General features: G+C 40.9%; 1 long non-coding RNA gene across 1 annotated transcript in view; it reads right to left on the reverse strand.

The window, feature by feature from the left end:
• Positions 1-2,102, reverse strand: part of LOC142047426 (uncharacterized) — a 140,726-nt gene extending 138,624 nt beyond the window's left edge. The window contains exon 1 of the long non-coding RNA XR_012656684.1: positions 2,014-2,102. This is a non-coding gene — a long non-coding RNA (uncharacterized LOC142047426). The remainder of the gene's footprint in view (positions 1-2,013) is intronic.
• Positions 2,103-19,962: the final 17,860 nt, after the last annotated feature.

A 19,962-nucleotide genomic window follows, 5' to 3' on the forward strand; every position in this document is an offset into this window, starting at 1 on the left:
AATTTGCATTTGCTTTTGCACATAGACCATCTGGACTAAAAAACGTGCTTTAATTGTTTTTCTTAATTGCTTTAGTAAATTATATACAGAGGAGGGAAATACTGGATTGGCAGACATGGAAACTGAAGCCTTCGCAAGAGGAAGGATGATCCTGCAGTTAAAGCACTGAACTGTGACTCCGAAATTCTGGGTTGAAACCAATAGAACTGAATCTGATTCAATATCCTGCTCTGCCACAGATGCCCTGCATGTTCATGGGCAAGTCACAATCTTCTGCTCCCCATCCGTACCTCCTTTCTCCTGCCACTTGTCTATCTTGCCAATATAGATTGTAAGCTTTTGGGGGCAGGGACAGCACCTAGCACAGAGCTTACAAATAATGCTGATGAGGCAGGTAGACGCTACCACAATAGAACTATAAAAGGGGGCATGTCAGTCTCTCATTTCCATATCCAGTTGTGTTTCTTATAGTCTCTGCAAGGCTGACAAGTGACAATTGTATTGCCCATTTAGATATGACTGTAGGCATAGAGTCATAGAACGTATACGTACAAATCAGAATGCACCTCATCTTTACTTACAAGAGTCTTATAAATTCTGTATATTGAATTTTCTAATGTAGCCTTTTAGCATAATGATTGTTCATATATTAAATTCACAAACAAAATAGCTTATATCGGAGTTGGAAGAATCCACTTGCACTTCAAGGGGTCCCTTGCCAGCAATCAACAGAAGGTTCAGTAGGGGCAGGGAACATCCAGCATTCGCATTACAAGAACAGAAATAATCCTGCATTCCCAAAATGCTTTAATAAAATGATCTCCTCTTTCACAGGGAAATGTGGATCAAAATTAATCCTCTTGCCTTTAAAAAAATATCCCTTTTAAAGATTAGGTAAAGAATCCTCTTAGACAGTAATTAATATTTGGAAATGTTCATGTATCACAGGATAAGCAAGCTCCAGAGCATTAGAGAATTGTGACTTTTTTCAGTCCAACAAAATCAGACCTTTCCTATTAGAATAGCCATGTTAATCTATGGTTCATGCAGAATTTAATTTTGCCCTTTGCAAAAAGCAGTCCATTAAAAAGCTGCAGAAGCTTAAAACTCAGTGCTCTGCTACGGTTTAAGTGATAGTGTTTGAGATAAGTATTTCCTCTTTGTTTTTGCACATTAATGGAGACTAGGAAGTTATGTTCCTGCTCAATACAACAAACATAACCCTTTGGAGGCTATGGATGTAGAGCTGTCTGGCTCAACATTCATTTCCTGGAAGGGTAAAATATACAGTAGTAGTGTTTCAAGAGGAAAGCCTCTTCAGCAATTAAATTTATGATAAATAGATCTGCCTTCTTTTGTAAACCCTAACATTTCAGCAACCAAGAACTACACGTAGGAGTTATTGCTTCTTTCACAGGATGCTGATTTCTCAATTCCCAAACTGTAACTCTGGTGGCTTTCCAAAAAGTGCTTCCTGGCAACAAATTAGCTGTAGTGACTTCAATAAATACACATGGTGTTATCACTATGTTTAGTTTAATTATTTTTATTATGGTAAAAGAACAAGGGCAGAGACAGTTGCTGTTTTTCAGAGACACATAATCCTGTGGGAAAAGGCAGATGGTTTTCTGAGAGAGCAATCCAGATTCATTACTGAACTGGTTTAAAAAATAATAGTTAAAATCTAGGTGTCTTGATTTAACACTAGGACCTTTCAGACTTGTTTCTAAAACATATGAGAATATATTAAAACATATGAGAGCTTTTAAAACGTACAATTATTTGAGTTCTATTTAGTTTTAATGTGGATCTCAAAATTCTGTCAATAGGATTTCCTCTGGCATTCAACATTAACTAGATTACATTTTAAAGTGCTATTAACACATTGAAAGGCAAAATGGGTAGCCCACTGCTTAAAGGTGAGGCATGTCGGTGTCTTTAAACAAAATGAAAACCCTTCCAAAGTGATATTTCATCGTACAGATGTGGTAAAAGTAGTATAAATAACATTACCTGTTAGCAAGGTCAGTTGTCACCATAGATGGAGCTGAAGAGAAACAACAGTGGATTTCAAAGTGACAGCCTATTGATCAACTTAATCCATGCTCTGTGTACATTCAGATCAGCTGCAGCTTTGAATGAGGGAGAGAATCTCTTCATATGAGAGCAGATTCCCCTGGAACCAATTTTGTAACACATTCCAAATGAATTAAAGAGGGCTATCACCCCCCACACAACAGTGGAAAATGAAATGTTATCTAAAGCCACCTGCCCCAATTCAAAGCAGTTTGTGTGTTAAAAAAAAAAAATGCAGGTTTAATTTACGATACCCAGCACTTTGTAATCTGCCATCAGAGTATCAGATCACAGCTTTTTCTAACCCGAGCTCCCTGACTGTTTCTCTTCTTGGGTTGCCTGGAAAGGTTTATATTTAGCACATGACCCTTTACAACACAGGAATTATAGGAGAGATTTCTGAAGATTTTAACATTCAGAATTTCAGCCTATCATTTTTCTTCACACGACTCTGAGCCCAGTTGTGAATTCTTTCTAGTGATATTTGAGGGAGAGGGTATAAGCATGGGGAGTTTCATGCTCCTTTTGCTTTTCTCACTTTCTGTCTCTTATGAGAGGGGCAGGTAGAAAAACCAATTTTACAACAGCAGAATAGGTGGAAAAGGGAATTATACCCACAAAACATAGAATGCAGAGTGATGTCTCTTCAGGTGCATACAATCTGTATTTCATTTCACAGCTATTGGAGGATTCTATACTACATGCAATTTTATAAGCCAGTGTTGATGGCAACAGAGTTGCCTGTTTGCTTTTTAACTAGGACATGGGTCAAAGCTTACTGGTTCTGGAACATTTTTATGATTTCTCCAACTGGGAATTTGGAAAACAGAAGAGTTTTCTCTGAGATTTGCAAGTAAGTCAAGTGAGCATTGGAGGCATAAACTCTAAACGTGCTTAATGAAAGGCTTGATATGCTGAACATTTAGGATACATAGCACACTTCAAAGAAATATGGGATGAGATTGTCTGTATTTAAAAAACCCACAAACCCCTCAGTCATTGGTCTGGATTCATACATGCTGATACACACAAGATGTGGGGACAGATACCCAATTCTCCTCCCACTTCGGGAGTTACTCAATTTAAGAAAATAAGTGTCATTAATCATGAACTAAGTACCACTATGGAAAGATTTCTGATAGTAGACCACTCTTTGACGTAACAAACAAAGGCTTAATAAGACCAAATGGCAGGAAGTTGAAGCTAGACAAATTCAGACTAGAAATATGAAGGATTTTTCTTTTTTTTTTTAAGTGCAGTGAGTAAAATTAACCATTGGAACAACTTTACTTAAAGCCCTGGTGGATTCACCATCAATTTGAAGTCCTTAAATCAGCACTGAATGTCTTTCTAAAATATATGCTACATCTCAAGTAGAAGTTTTGGACTAGATGCGGGAATTATAGAATATCAGGGTTGGAAGGGACGTTAGGAGGTCACCCAGTCCAACCCCCTGCTCAAAGCAAGACCAATCCCCAGACAGATTTTTACCCCAGTTCCCTAAATGGCCCCTTCAAGGACTGAACTCACAACCTGGGGTTTAGCAGGCCAATGCTCATTAATGACAGTCATTCTGTATTATGTAGCTGGTCGGATGTCCATAATGGCCTCTTCTGCCCTTATTTAAAGAGAAAGTGTTACACCTTTATAAAGCCAAGATCAGTGAGGGGTGAATCACCAGCCAGAGCTGTTTTGCAGTAGGAAGAAGAGGAATACTCCATTCTTTGAGGCATGCAGGGCTTCTACCACCACCCTCCCTCAGAGGTGCTGCCAGAGGAAGGCAGTTTTAATCAGATCCACTGGAAGCTTGCTGGCAGCTGCAGTGGTAGGGTGTTTCCCTACTCAATAGTTCCTCTTCGTGGCTGCCGTTAACAGCAACCTTCAGGCCACTGGATAAAGGGCTGGTTGCTCCCACTTATCCCGTGTGTGTAACTATAACCACAGAGATTCTGTGCCAGAATAGACCTTGGATCAATCTTGGGCTATAATTAAATCAAGCATTTTCATCCCCTTTTACCTTTAGAGCCCTTGCTACCATGCACCGCATTGCCCATGTTGCTGCTCAAACAATGCCTATAAAAACTTTCCCTTCTGTAAAACAGCTCTTACTCATTGGCAAAGCAGTCTGGTTTTTGAATGGGAGGCTTGGGAGATTGTGTAGTTCCTTCCCATTTAGAGGCAATACAGCAGCTGGCCTCAATACCGCTCCCCCGTCGACTCCACTTCCGCCTCTCACCATGGTTGAGTTCCGGAGTCAACAGCAGAGCAATTGGGACTCGATCGATCACTACCCACCGTATCCTTAGGCCTGCTCTACACTGATTCGGGGGTTGGGGGTGGGGGGGGGAGTCGACCTAAGATACACAACTTCAGCTACAAGAATAACATAGTTAAAGTCAACGTATCTTAGTTCAACTTACCTTGTCTCCTCACTGCACGGAGTCGATTGCTGTGGCTCCCCCCCCCCGTCAACTTTGCTTCTGCCTCTCGCCGAGGTGGAGTTCAGCAGTCAATGGGAGAGTGATCGGGGATCCATTTATCACATCTACACTACATGCGATAAATCGATCCCTGATAGACAGATCGCTACCCGCTGATCTGGCGGGTTGTGTAGATGTACCCCTGGATGTATGAATGTGGAACAATTTTTCAATCAAGTTTCCAACCCTGAAGTTGTTCAGTACTTAGCGGAAAAATTAAATCCTGCAATAACATTTGCTTCCATTTCTGTTCACACCATTACTCTGTTTGCTTACTCTGTTCCTCCTGTTCTGCCCTCCGCTCGTCTCCCCACAACTCCATAGCCAGGGATTGCCTGCTCAGAGTCTCACACTGTCCATTCTGCTTTCATGTGCAGCATGCCACCCATGTAGAAACTTCGTTCCCTCTCTTTTCAAGCCACCAAGCCACTTTCTCAGTGACTTTAAATATTGCCTTAAAATCTGCTTGCTATTCCAAGCCTAAATGAATACATGAAGCCTTTTTGTGATACTGTATATATTAAGGATGCTACAGTTGGGCTGCTGGTGTGTGTGTGGGAAGTATTTCTGAATCTGTCTGCTGCTAAATGAGGCAGCAAGCAGGCTCTGAAATGCAAATCTTAATGGAGGGCTCATATCAAATGAACACACCCATGTCGTTCAAACAAAACCCATCCAGGCTGAAAAATGGAGGCTATCAAGACAGCCTCAATGCTGGTAATTCACTAATTTCAGTGGAGATCCCATGTATAGCAACAGCACAGAATCTGTCGCTCTTTTTGTCCCTACACTGTTAGAGATGTTAAAAACCCAGATTGTGGGTGGTGGTGAAGCTAATAAAAACTAGAGAATGTACAGTGGGCGGTACTGCAGATACCTTTCTAATTCCAGCCCAAACAGTCTGCCACTCATTTATGGGATAGGTTAGCATGCCGATTAGTGACTGAAGCTGAAAGGGAGGAAAGGAAGAGTAGTTGCTCTGGGTTAAACCACTAAACTATCTATGTCAGAAGGCAAATTCTTAGTGCCAGTAGACAATCGGCTCTTTCCTGAGAGAGAATGGAGCAGATGTATATCAAATTACATAGGTACATTAAAATCTAGTGACTGATACTCTGCTTGCCACCCAGTGTTTGTAATGATATCTCCATCACCACCATGCTCTTCTCTTCCTCCATATGATGTCAGTAGTTTTGTTTGTTTTTATTTAAAATATCAAGGGCCTGATTCACCACTGTTACACTCAAGTTTCTTTTAGTAGATGTAACTATTAGTTTCAATAAAATTAAAAACAAAACACTGGGGTAATGCAGTAGTGAACCTGATCCTTTAGGGTGGGTACAGAACATCAATCCAATACAGGGAGATATATAAAGGGCCTTTGTAATCTGCCTATAAGATATAAGATTGTAGTTATATGTAACTCATGTTATAATAGTGGGGGGTCTTTGTCTCCAGGTTTATCAGCCTGCAGCGAAAAGACTCTATCCTTCAGTTTGAGCCGTAGAGACTAATGCTTTTTGTGTTAAAGGTCCTGGATTCAGACCCCTCCATTGGCCCAAACAGAACAAGTTATACTTGTCACAATGCTCACATTGGCTGGTCAATTTATTGCCTGAAGAAAAGGGGTGACATATTTATAAATCTCTCTCACTATGTTTGTATCACATGCAGACGCAAGTCACTGGAAGGATGTTCTTCCAAACAGACGAGTGGTGGATCACATCACATAGAACTCTGATGCATACATCTCCCTAATTTAATTAGCAAACCATTTTCACAGAATCATAGAATATCAAGGTGGGAAGGGACTTCAGGAGCTCACTTAGTCCAACCCCCTGCTCAAAGCAGGACCAATCCCCAACAAAATCATCCCAGCCAGGGCTTTGTCAAGCCTGACCTTAAAAACCTCTAAGGAAGGAGATTCCACCACCTCCCTAGGTAACCCATTCCAGTGCTTCACCACCCTCCTAGTGAAAAAGTTTTTCCTAATATCCAACCTAAACCTCCCCCACTGCAACTTGAGACCATTACTCCTTTCTGTCACTGCTACCACTGACACAGTCTGATCCATCCTCTTTGGAACCCCTTTCAGGTAGTTGAAAGCAGTTATCAAATCCCCCTCTTTCTTCTCTACTGCAGACTAAACAACCCCAGTTCTCTCAGGGTATGGTTACACTCGAAACTTGAAAGCGTTGCCGCAGGGAGCGCTGCCGCAGCAGCGCTTTGAAGTTTCGAGTGTACACTCATGGGGTGTAGCTTGCAGCACTGGGCGGCACTGTTTACACTGGCGCTTTACACGCTGTCTCTTGCAGCGCTCAGGTGGGTGTTTTTTTCATACCCCTGAGCGAGAAAGTTGCAGCGCTGTAAAGCGCCAGTGTAGCCAAGGCCTCAGTCTCTCCTCATAAGTCATGTACTCAGCCCCTAATCATTTTTGTGCCCTTCGCTGGACTCTTTGCAATTTTTTCACATCCTTCTTGTAGTGCAGGGCCCAAAACTGCACACAGTACTCTAGATGAGGCCTCACCAATGCCAAATAGAGGGAATGATCAGCCCTAGATCTGCTGGCAAAATACAGCCCAAAATGCCGTTAGCCTTCTTGGCTACAAGGGCACACTGTTGACTCATATCCAACTTCTCATCCACTGTACCCTATTTCCTTTCTGCAGAACTGCTGCCTAGCCACTCTGTCCCTAGTCTGTAGCAGTGCATGTGATTCTTTCCGTCCTAAGTGCAGATCTGCACTTGTCCTTGTTGAACCTCATTAGGTTTCTTTTGGCCCAATCCTCTAATTTGCCTAGGTCCTCTTATCCTATCCATACCCTCCAGCATATCTACCACTCCTCCCAGTTTAGTGTCATCTGCAAACTTGCTGAGAGTGCAGTCCACGCCATCCTCCAGATCATTAATGAAGATATTGAACAAAACCGGCCCCAGGGCTGACCCTTGGGGCACTCCGCTTGATACTGGCTGCCAACTAGACATGGAGCCATTGATCACTACCCATTGAGCCCGACAATCTAGCCAGCTTTCTATCCATCTTCTAGTCCATTCGTCTTTAACTTGCTGGCAAGAATACTGTGGGAGACCGTATAAAAAGCTTTGCTAAAGTCAAGAAATAATATATCCACTGCTTTTCCTTCATCCATAGAGCCAGTTATCTCATCACAGAAGGCAATTAGGTTAGTCAGGCATGACTTGCCCTTGGTGAATCCATGCTGACTGTTCCTGATCACTTTCCTCTCCTCAAAGTGCCTCAGAATTGATTCCTTGAGGACCTGATCCTTGATTTTTCCAGGGACTGAGGTGAGGCTGACTGGCCTATAGTTCCCTGGATCCTCCTCCTTCCCTTTTCTAAAGATGGGAACTACATTAGCCTTTTTCCAGTCATCCGGGACCTCCCCCGAACACCATGAGTTTTCAAAGATAATAGCCAATTGCTCTGCAATCACATCCACCAACTCATTTAGCACTCTCAGATATAGCGCATCCAGCCCCATGGACTTGTGCTCATCTAGTTTTTCTAAATAGTCCTGAACCACTTCTTTCTCCACAGAGGGCTGGTCACCTCCTTCCCATACTGTGATGCCCAAAGCAGCAGTCTGGGAGCTGACCTTGTTCATGAAGACAGAGGCAAAAAAAGCACTGAGTACATTAGCTTTTTCCACATCCTCTGTCACTAGATTGCCTCCCTCATTCAGCAAAGGGTCCACACTTTCTTTGACTTTCTTCTTGTTGCTAACGTACCTGAAGAAACTCTTCTTGTTACTCTTAAGCTCTCTTGCTAGCTGCAACTCCAAGTGTGATTTGGCCTTCTGATTTCACTCCTTCATGCCTGAGCAGTATTTTTTATACTCCTGTCTGGTCATTTGTCCAATCTGCCACTTTTTGCAAGCTTCTTTTTTGTGTTTAAGATCAGCAAGGATTTCACTGTTAAGCCAAGCTGGTCTCCAGCCGTATTTGCTATTTTTTCTACACATCGGGATGTTTTTTTCCTGCAAATTTTAATTTTTCCCTTTTAGTTTCAGTAGGTTCTCCTTTACCCTTTGGGAAGAACACTCAAATCTGATAAGTTAATAGTCATGGCTCACCTTTGCCATGAAGCCTACAAATTGCTGCCAGTGACCATGGCTAGATAGGACAATAGAGACAGTCAGTTTGCCACCTTTCTTCCTTTTTCAAAATCTACTACTTCTGCCATAACTCTTCACCCTACTGCTACCCTCTCCACAATTAAAAAGCACCAGCAAAACTACTATCAAAATTGTGTCAATCATGGCCATGTTCATGTATATTAATGCTCTATTCTCCTCCCCATTTCGGACTGTAAACTTTCCAATGGAGGGATTGCTTCTCCATCTGATTTGGGGAGTGCCCAGCATAAAGGTGGCTGATTAGGGCTTTATGATAACTAGTCAGTGGGACAACTCACTGGAGGATGTAATAAATTTTTCATCACCTGGAATCTTTACATTGACACTGGATGTCTTTCTAAGAGATATTCTGTAGTTCAGGCATAAGTTCTTGATCTTGATGGCTTGATTAATGAATTAACAGGTCAAATTATATGGCTTGTGTTACACAGGAGGTCAGATTAGATTTCTGGTCTTAAAAACAAGCAATGGATCTGTTTACACTGAATACAACTTACTCCAACAGAGTTTTTTTTTCATACAGCAAACATGGCTTGCACCTGAAGTGCAAGCTAGGCCAACTTCCTAGATGTATAGTGCATTTCGGTCTCTGCCTATCCATAACAGAAGCCTACATTGTTATTCCTGGCTTGGTTTTTTAAAAACACTGCTCCATGTCTTGGCCCATACCCAGAAAAGGAAGCAAGAGTCTAAGGAGGCAGTTTGATTATGCTGGGTTGAATTAGATAGATTATTGTAAAAGATGGATCAGTCCTATTAAAGAAAGGGAAGACTCATGATGACTAATGTGCTGTCAGTTGCAACCTGTCAGCTTCCAACTAAAAAGGAATTATTCCTAGTTATTACTGAAGAAAGAATATCAACTTTCTGCAAAAAAATTTAACCTCCAATGCCGCAATTTATTACAAAGAGATGTTTACAGCTTGATTAGATACCATCTCTGTGGGTTCCCAATGAACATTATATGTTAGCGTAATTCTTTTTCTCAGAGGTCAGAGAGAGTTCAGTTTTATGACAGGTGGGTGGGAAGGAGTCTCACTTTTTATGGATGGCATGAGCAGCTGAACATTATATATTGTCCTTTTTAAAGAAAAGGTCTTGGAAGTAGTTTCAGAGAAAAATTGATTTACAGCTTTTCCATAGTCATTGCTCCTGACAGTAGATCCTGCAGGCTCTGTTCAAACTGGAAAGTAGCTGTGTGCTATTCATTTTCAACACAGGAGTGAAACAAAAGCACTTACCTCAGGATTTCCCCTCAATTTATCTTTCATGTTTTGCTTCTAAGGATGCATGCACCAGATCAGAAAGCATTTCCATTTCTAGACACCCCAAATTTCAGACCCTCTTTTCAAACCTTTTATGATGGTTCTTAAATATTTAGACAAGATATTACCCCTTCTTCCAATTTCCTCTCTCTAAATTATTGAAGCATTGACCCATATTTATTCCTGAGATTTTGCACATCATTGTGTGTCAGCCAGAAGTAATGCATGGTATAATTTTCACAGGAAACAATGGCAACTGGAAGTGACAAACCACACTCCCCTGGTGAGAATATACATTTTGTGCTGAATATAACATGGCAATCTGCTATTATTAAATGTTACATCAAATATCTGAATTCTTAAAGGTCTATTCTCATGACAGTCGAAGAATGGTTTTATGATTAAGGCACTGGGTTGGATCTCAGGAAATGTGGGCTCATTTTCTAGATCATTTACTGACTTCCTCTGACCCTTCTGGAAGGCATTTCATTTTTCTGTGTTCAGTTTCCCTTCCATAAAAACAGGATTCCATCCCTTTTTTCAACAGGGATATTATCTGCTCTGTCCTATCAGTCTTGACTATTTGGAGTGTGAGCTTTTCAGAGCAGGGACGTCTCTTACTGTCTTTTTATATGGTATCTGACACAAGGGGACTCTGATTTCAGTTGGAAGTCTACTGGAGATACTAGAAGAGGAATAATTAACAACATGACCAGTGGAAGTCTAGACCTTTGTGGTCCAAATCCAGACTTCCTGTAAGGAGGTGCAACTTCACCAATGTTAAAGAAGTTTCTCCCATTTGCTCCAGGTCTGAATTTGGCTCTATGTTGAGCAAAAAGGCAGAAGGGTTTCCACATGGTCAAAGAATAGGGCATTTCCTTGGCAGTGGTGCTAGATTGACTGTAAATTCACAGGAAATATGAATTTTTAAATGCAGTTCATTCCGAGCAGCCTCCTCTGAGCACATAAAGGAAACTTACAAATGTGAAAAATTGCCTTGATGCCATATACAACTGAGATGCTTTCTTTAGTAGAACTATAAGACAAAATACCTCCTTCTCTGAAAATAGAAACAATATGCCTTTCCTCTAAGCATAGTTTTCTGTCAGTGGAGTATTTTCTGTTTTAATATGTTTTTCCTATATATTTATTCACTTACATTTCAAAGAACTCTGTAAATCAGGAGCTGACTAGGTTAACATAACCTAGAGCAGGATCAAAGTACTCAAAGAAACCTTTAGCCAGACAGCTTTTGTCCAGCCTGTATGAAACCCAGGCTCAGTTGGTCTTGCTATTTGAGCAAATAATTGGATGGTTTACAGGTTTAGCACATGATATTAACCCCACAACTAATTACTATCAACACCTCACATGTAGTAGTGTACAGAGTTGCAGGATGATAGCACTGCAGCTGTGAACCGCCCAGCTGCTTTGCGTGCTCTAGAGTAAGTCCTCCAGGAAATGTACAGATGCCACACTTCCTCTAGTTTTTGGTTTTCTGGGACAGACTGGGGACAGAAGCCAGCATTGCCAATCTCACTGATTTTTCACCAATTGGGCTAGTGTTGAAAGGCGTCAATGACTAAAAATAATAAATAAATAAATAAATAAATAAATAAAATCTTGAATTGGTGACGACAGATGACTTTTGGGGTTACAAAAAGTATCTTTTGGTGAAATTTTCATGATTCAGATTGTCCCTGTCTCTTTGCTGCCACCTGGTGCCCTCTTGAATGAGCTGCCACCAAGGCACATGTGCAGATGGACCAAATCCACTTCTCCCAGCAAGCAGAAGCCATGCAGCATTGGTAACAGAACCCCATTGGTTGTGGTAAAGTATGGCTTCCTATTGGCCACAGGACGTATCCAGTTGGGTGGGTAGGCAGCCAATGGGAAGGCGGGGGAGAGTATAAACTATGTGTGAGTGAGCAGCAGCAGCTGCCAATGCATCGTCTTCGTAGAGTGCACAGACTCAGCAACTCCCAATGCCTGTTGCAGCCAGTTGGCACCTTTTCTACCCTCTCCACAGAACTATTGACAATGCCCTGTGACCTTCCTGTGTCTGGCTGATGGCATCTTGGATCCCTGGCTGCCCCATGAGGGATGGCAGCAGCCAACTTCGGCAAGATCTAGAGAGACATCTTTGTGGAGATCAAGCAGAGTGATGGTGAGAAGTTGAGCAGCAGCAGCCCCTGGCTTCAACTCCTTCTCTGTGATATTAGGGACTCCACATGCGGCCTGAGACCCAGATGTTTCCACAGTGTTGCCAGCCTCTGTGACTACTTTTGGACTACTTTTCACATGCCATGATGAAAAATCAAGCTTTGAGGTTGGCAAAATTGGCAGAAACAAAGCAGTCTAGGACGGAGTAGTCTTAGGCTGAAGCTACACAGGACAATAGGGAGCTTGTTACCTGATTTCTATACGTAGTGCCTGGTCATAATAAAGGGTTTATTTTGACACTACTCTGCTGGTCGCCGTTGGCGCTAGCTCTCCCGCTCTTCTTCTATCTAAATGGTATTTCTTAAGACAATTGATATCTAAGCATTCAGCACATGTGGCAAAGAGTCCTACTGCCATGGGAAAGTGTTAATTTCACCACTGTCCATAACAGCCAGTCTGCAATATCATACAATATGGAATTCTGTACTAACACGTAGCATTTCCTGTCCTTTCTTCCACCATTTATTCACTTTTTCCCCAGGTATCTGATGCTTGTCTCTACTAGGAGTCGGACCCTGCCTCTCCCAATTTGATGAATATCCAAGGTAATTTTCTTAAAGCAGATGTGTCCTTTGAACACTGTCTCACGAGGCCATTGGCTGATCATTTTGTTAAGACTCCTCATAGGATGGAATTTTCAATGCATAGCACTCTCTTCCATTGCCCTGTGCCCCTATGCCTCATACTCTGGCATTAGTTATTTCCATCACTATTTTTCTCTCTCTCCTCCTGTCCTTTTTAGTCCATCTAATTTTTTTTCATTTATTGGTCTCTTTCTTTTAAGATTATTTCTGGTTCCTTTTGTGCTGGCAGCACCTTGATGATTGTCTCCGTCCTCCACATCCCCCACCTCACCAAAAGGCGACATGAAGTTCTGAGCATGTTCATCGCTCACTTTCTTGAATTAGGATGCATGCGCTTTCGCAGCTGAACTGAATGTTGCAGGAATAGGGAGAGAAGCTGCAGCCTTACAGCTATACATATAACCTGTTCCCATGGCTGGCTGCATTAGAGGACTCTGTGGAAGCAACAAAGGTGGCTCATGCCTTACTTGCAGCTACAGAAGCATATTTTCAGTGGTAGTAGGGTAGATGCAGCTTTCTTCATCTCTCTCAGATGTATGTTCCCAGAATTTGGAAACATTGGATGAAGGAAGATCCACTTAATTGGCTTAATTCGCCTTCTAGTTACACCAGTGTAAATATGGGGCAGCTCCCTTAGCATTGACTATATCTGGACTAGCTCTTGCTAGGATAAATGAGAACAGAATTTGGTCCAAAGAATTTTCCTTTGTTCCTTTCACAGGCCCAAATTTCCAAAGAGGTACACACTAAAGTTTGTTGCACTTCTGTGTGCACCTCATTTCAGCTGTGCAAATCCATCAATATGCAAGTATAAGAGGGCAAGTTGTGTGTGCCTAATTTTCAGTAACACGTGGTATTTATAAAAGGGGACAGAAGCTAATATTTTGCATTCATATAGTGCCTTCTGAGATATGAAAATGCCTTACAAACACTAATGAATTAAGTCTCACAACCCTCTTATGAGATAAACATGATAATTATTATTTCCATATCTCTAAGATGGGGATAAAGGAGTCACAGACAAATAAGTGACCTGCACAAGGTGATACCATAAGTTTGTGACAGGCAAGAACAAAACTCCAGGTCTCCCCATTCCCATTGTGTGCCTTAACCACAAAATTCCCACCTACCACCAAAATTCCCACCTACCACCCTGTTCATATTTTCGGTATAGTTTGGATACGTGTTTTATAGGGACATTTTAGGTTAATTATCAGACAATCATATCTTTCATATTTTGCTATACTCACATACATTCTGAATATCTAACGAGACGTTACTGCTTTAAGGGAAGTGTCAGACACACTATAGTTATCTGGAGCACATATTAGCAACTTCTATCACAAAATACAGGCTGTTAATATGGCTAATTGGATGATATGATGACATTAAGATTCAATGGGAAGGTGACACCAATGACAGCTTAAAATCCAAGAACAGCATTAGTATGGCAGCATTTCCAATTCAAGTGCGTGTCGACAGGTGGCAAACAGGAAAGAGCTCAATACATGTAAGAAAAGAAAAAAGATTCTAAACATTTTGAAATGTTCCTAGGCTTTTCCTTCAGTTTGATATGTTAGGATTTTATATAATGCTGTTGCAACAGGGACACGGCACATCACTTGACATGTTCATTTTTATGACACCATTAAGCGGCAGTACAGCAGCTCATGTTAAAACTGTCATACAGAGTTACATAGAATATGATCCTTGGAAAGCAATCATTTTCAATGTAAATCAGATTAGCTAGCAAACATTTGACCCAGAAGGCCATGGAAACATTCACTGTGTATGATTAGAGCAATGCACAATCTAGCAGTGATTTCACAAAGCTTGTTGAATGTCCATTATGTCTGACAGCTGGAGGCCAGACACTAGAAAAAGATAGCCAATTAGAAGCAGGGCCAGCTACCCCACTGCAGACCTCACTTGAATAGTTCCTGCACATTACTAAAGGCAAGACCTGAACTGGGAGCCCGATGGCCTGAAGGCGTCAGCCCTGTCAAATGTCCCAGAAGGAAGCTACCCGCTAGTCAAGCCAATAGGAGCTGTGCTAGTCTTGACTGAGCTAGAAACTGTTCTTTGCAACAAAGATTGCAGAGTAGTTAAATGAAGTTGAGTGCATCTTCATTTTAGCTGTAGAGTTCAGTTCCTTCATGTACTGTAATGCCCATAACACACCCTCTGTGCAGGCTCCTAATCTATGTTCACCAGCTGCCCAATTAACAACCTGTGAAAGCTACATAGCTGCAGTGCCTTTGTTCTTAGGCCACTGCAGTGTATTCATTAACCTTTTATGTTACAATATCTGGAAGTTCCCACTATAGTATACATACCAATATTCTAGCATAAAAATGTTTCCCCATATTATCAGTGTTTTCCTGTTCTCTGAAACAGCCTATTATTCCAACACCCGTTCAGGATACTTAAATTGAATCCTGGTTTATTTAAAATGTGTGGTTTGCCACAAATACAGACGACCATCCTGAATGCTTAGTGTCAGAGCTATCAACCTGGCCATTAAATATGTGTGACAGAGACCCAGAATGAGGGACAGTAGTAAAAAAGGAAGCCTACATTCACCTGTGACAAATTTTCTTATGGTGTTTTAAATTTGACATCACCTATGTTCCAAGGTTCTGCATTTGTGAGGTAAATAATTTGGAAAAACAAAAAACCAACTGCGAAATAATCTGTATGTGAGATAAATGTGGCTCTTGTGATAGGGTACGGTTTTTGGGGGTTATGGCTGTTGAGAGCCCCCTAATCCTAACAGAGCTTTAAACAACTAAGTGCCCCTTACCAACGTTAACTACACTTGTCTGGGATTTCTCCAGCTATAATATTTCTATAGCTAAGAACCAATGAAGGTCTAATAACTTGCCTACAGGACTACATGTAACACTGACAGACCCCGGTCGTTGGTGGGCAGGATCAAACTGGGGACTTCTGGAGCTTAGTGTATCAGCCTCCATGGCATGAGCTAAAAGCCAACTGCCTGTTAGCTAAGTCTGAAGAGCAGACTCATTCTTCTCTCTCAGTGCCATTATGTGGGAGAGAACACCACACCCAGGAGGTGTGCAGGTTACATACACTCTATACTTCTATCCAGTGGGGGCCAGCTCTGCTCACAAATATTCTATTTTTCTAGATTTTAGACAGATACATTTCATTCACAGTTGTGTTCTTGCCTGCATCATTGCCAGTGATGGCTGTGGTAACAACTTGCCATATAAAGCAGAACTTTATCAAAGGATTTTGGAAAAGCTGGATTAAGTGTGTTATGTGCGCTGCTATTGTCAGTTTCATCTGTCAAACGGTGAAGATTAGTTGGGAAAGGATGTTCTTTTTTTCTAGTCTCTAAGCATCTAGCGAGTACCCTGACTTTAGGTCAGTTTTCTTTATTCTCTGTATTCAGATGTATGCTGCTGAGTGTTTTAGCCAGGTATACAGGTACCACAGTTCTGAATTATTTAATGGCATATTTGTTAAGCGGATATTAACTTTAAGATGTATTACATCATTTACACAAAGTTGCACTTGACCTGATCCATTTAACAGGTTGCACAGAAAAACATATACATACAAATTTCATTGGCCTGAAAAGGCCTAGGTTTGTTAACTTTCCAGATATGCTGCTGCAGGACCGATTTGTTTTGCCTGGCCTTTGACGAGAGGTAAGGGAAATTGAAAACCTGGGCAGAAGTTTGGGATGTATTACTTGTATTTAGAACTACTGTTGCATAGAAAGGTTAAGCCAATTTAAAACTACAAAAACTACCACCAATTTCAATAACTGGTAGGACATTCAGAGCTTATGCCTGGATACTTTAGTGTTATAAACTGAAAAGAAACAGTGTGTAATATATTTTTTCTGATCATTTAAACCACTTAAAAGCACCCCCATGCAAGTTCCTATACAGACAGTGTGCACACACTCATGTGTTCCTAAGGAAATTTCCAGAAGATCTAGGAGCAGGGCCGGCTCCAGCTTTTTTGCTGCCCCAAGCGGCAAAAAAAAAAAAAAAAAAATTGAGCTGCCGCTGAATTGCCGCCAAAGACTGAAGTAGAGTGATTGAGTTACCAAAGAGCGGCCAAAGAGGAAGAGAGGGACTGAGGGACCTATCTCCGAATTGGCGCCGCAGACCTAGACGTGCCACCCTAATAACGGACGAAGTGCCACCTCTTTCTATTGGCCGCCCCAGGCACATGCTTCCTTCACTGGTGCCTGGAGCCAGCCCTTTCTAGGAGTAGAGGTGGTCAATGTTTTCTGAAATTTGATTTTTCAAAAAGTTTTTTTAATCAAAATGGTGATTTGACTAAAACTGACACCATCCATTTTTACCATTTTTAAAGCTAGCTGCACCAAGTTAAGAATTATTATTATTATTATTATACCACAGCACCTAGGACCCCTAGTCATGGACTTCCATTGTGCTAGACACTGGACAAATACAAAATAAAACGTCAGTTCCTGCCCCAATGGGCTTACAGTCTAGTTTATCCCTAAATTTTGGCAGAAGGGCAAACTAGCTCAGATAAAAGAAACATCCCTCTCAACCTTCATCTGAAATTTTAACAGACTTTTAAATTGTCCACATCCCCATATGTAAAGAAAATAAATCTGCTCACACTTTTGGTTGGGAAACAGATAATTAGAAGTTTATTCTTTTTTAAAAGGTGATTCAGGGTGTTGCCTTGTTTGGGTGCCCTATTGTATGCAAGCACTAAGTATTACATTAAAGTATTATATTTGCATGAAGAGTACAGATTAGCAGCAGATATTTATATTTAAATGTTAAACAGTAGATTTACCCAAGCTATTAATGAATAAAATTTATTTAGGGCAAAAAATCTGTATAGGGAAATCCAAATTTTAAGCATTTCAAGGCTCCTGGTTATATATTCCAGATTTACATTGACTTTGTGATAAGTCACTTCCTTCAGTCTCTTCTTTTTGCCATTAGGGCATTAGGGGAATTTCAACTAATTCCTGCTAATGCAAAGTTTGCTGCATAAAGATGAAATATAGAGCACTTTCAGCATGATCACTCATCTGAAATAATGCTCAGTAGAGTCATTTTTTGTTCTATGGAGGATTCTTCTAACTAGGCACTTAGTAGTATTATGTGTTCCTTTCATTTTTTGTACTTATCTATTCTTTCCTCAAACACATGTAATGATTGTACCTTCATTTTGCTCAGTGACTTTTTCTCCTCTCTTGTTGTACTTTTAATGAGAAAGCTTGTATCTTGTATCAGAAGTACTATTTAAGCTGTGAATTACTTCTTGTCTGACCACTAATGTCTATGGAAACAAACATTTCTCCTTACTTTACACTATTGCTTTTTATTGTAAAGTTATTTGACTGTATTTCATAACCAATAAGATCAATAAAATAAAAAAATCACAAAACTCCACTTTTTTGACTATACAAATTAAGCTCGCAAGTTCTTTCTTCATAAGTCATTCTCTAGTCTTTATTATCTGACCTACTTTTTTCCCTTTAAACCAGTACACATTTTACTCTTGCTTAGCTGAAACAAACATAGGTGGGAAAACACACTGGCTAAGCTTAAGTCCAAATAAGATGCTGACTTGGAGGGGTGAAGCAACCAGTGGAACTAAAGCATGTCCACACTTTCCAAAAGAGATCAATGTTTTAGGCTTGGCTTTCCCTCTCACGATCTAGAAGTATATTTGATTTTTCCTGACCAACTGTTTGGCACTCCCAGATAATAGCAATGGTTCATGTTACTTGTTTTCATCTGTGGTTAAAATATTGTGCCCTGTCATTGACGTAGCTACATCAATGAAGCTAATGATACTTTTGTCAGCCCCAGTTGGGCTAACGCATAGAACTCTTCTTGGGACAACACTTGGAAGTTTCATCTGGGGCCTGAGACAAAGCTCATTGAAGTCAATGACTTGAATGAGACTTGGTTCAGGCCCTTAGTGCAAAATGAAACAGCCTGCTAGCTTAGAGGAGGTTGGCAGAAACACATTATGATTACACCATCCTTCAATCTGTCTGGTGCTAGTTTCAATTCATAAAGTTCTTGATGGTTTGGAATTGCACTTCTTTAGACTATTTCTCTCTCTCTCTCTCTCTCTCATATATTCAAACATGTAGGCACAAATAAAATGCCTACCTGGTAACTAAGAACTGTGCATATAGGCACTTTTTCTCACAGTCCTTAGATACACACTAATGACTGGAGGGTGATGTTTTCTATCAGAGTATGACTGTGTTAACCTTCAGAGCACAGAGCAAGGCTTATTTTATTGGTAGGTTGACCAGACAGCAAGTGTGAAAAATCGGGACGGGGTGGGGGGTAACAGGAGCCTATATAAGAAAAAGACTCCAAAATTGGGACTGTCCCTATAAAATCAGGACATCTGGTCACCCTACTTATTGGACAAGGTTTTGCTGAATACAGGCACTGTCATTCTTTCCTTGTGTTTTTTTTTTTTAATTTCCTCCTCATCTTTCTGATTTACAAACAGATATATTTGTCTTAGCAGTGGATACACTATAGATCACTGAATAAATCAGTCAAATAAATACACCACACATTTCCCTGTACTGAATTCTCATTATTCCTTCTGACTGCACCAGGGTCTGTGACTGCCTGAAATGTTTGCTGGCTGTCCTGACTTGAAAGGCTGTGAGCCATTCTGAATAAATAGAGTCCCAAGTTTACTTACTATTATGAATGAAAACTCTTCCAAGCACGCCAAACTGTTCCACTGGGTTAATTCTCTATACAGTAAGTATGTACATTTTAGAACATCACTAGCTACAATAAAATTAGCCTTGCACTGGGAGAAAGTATGATTTAATTCTCTCTCTTTATCTATTATAAAAAAAAAGCAAAAGAACTACACTAAAAATGCCCATGAAGCACTCAAAAGTCAGGAAATGCAAAGGCTGACATCACCCTGGCAACCATCATCACTCTGCACCCTCCCCCCACCAAGTCTATGCATTTCAGTACAGTTTTTACTTACAGGATTACAAACTATTTCTCAAATACCACCATCCTTTCTTCTCTACCAATCTCAGCTGTGTCGAATGTCTTGATTCCCCTTCCCAATACTGCAGCATGATGACAATGTGAAATACCCCACCCAGTTAGCAGGCTGGGAAAGTGGTGTGGTTTCTACTGACTCACTAGGT

The sequence above is a fragment of the Chelonoidis abingdonii genome, chromosome 1 (genome assembly GCF_003597395.2).
Source record: "Chelonoidis abingdonii isolate Lonesome George chromosome 1, CheloAbing_2.0, whole genome shotgun sequence".
NCBI classification, from domain to species: Eukaryota; Metazoa; Chordata; order Testudines; family Testudinidae; genus Chelonoidis; species Chelonoidis abingdonii.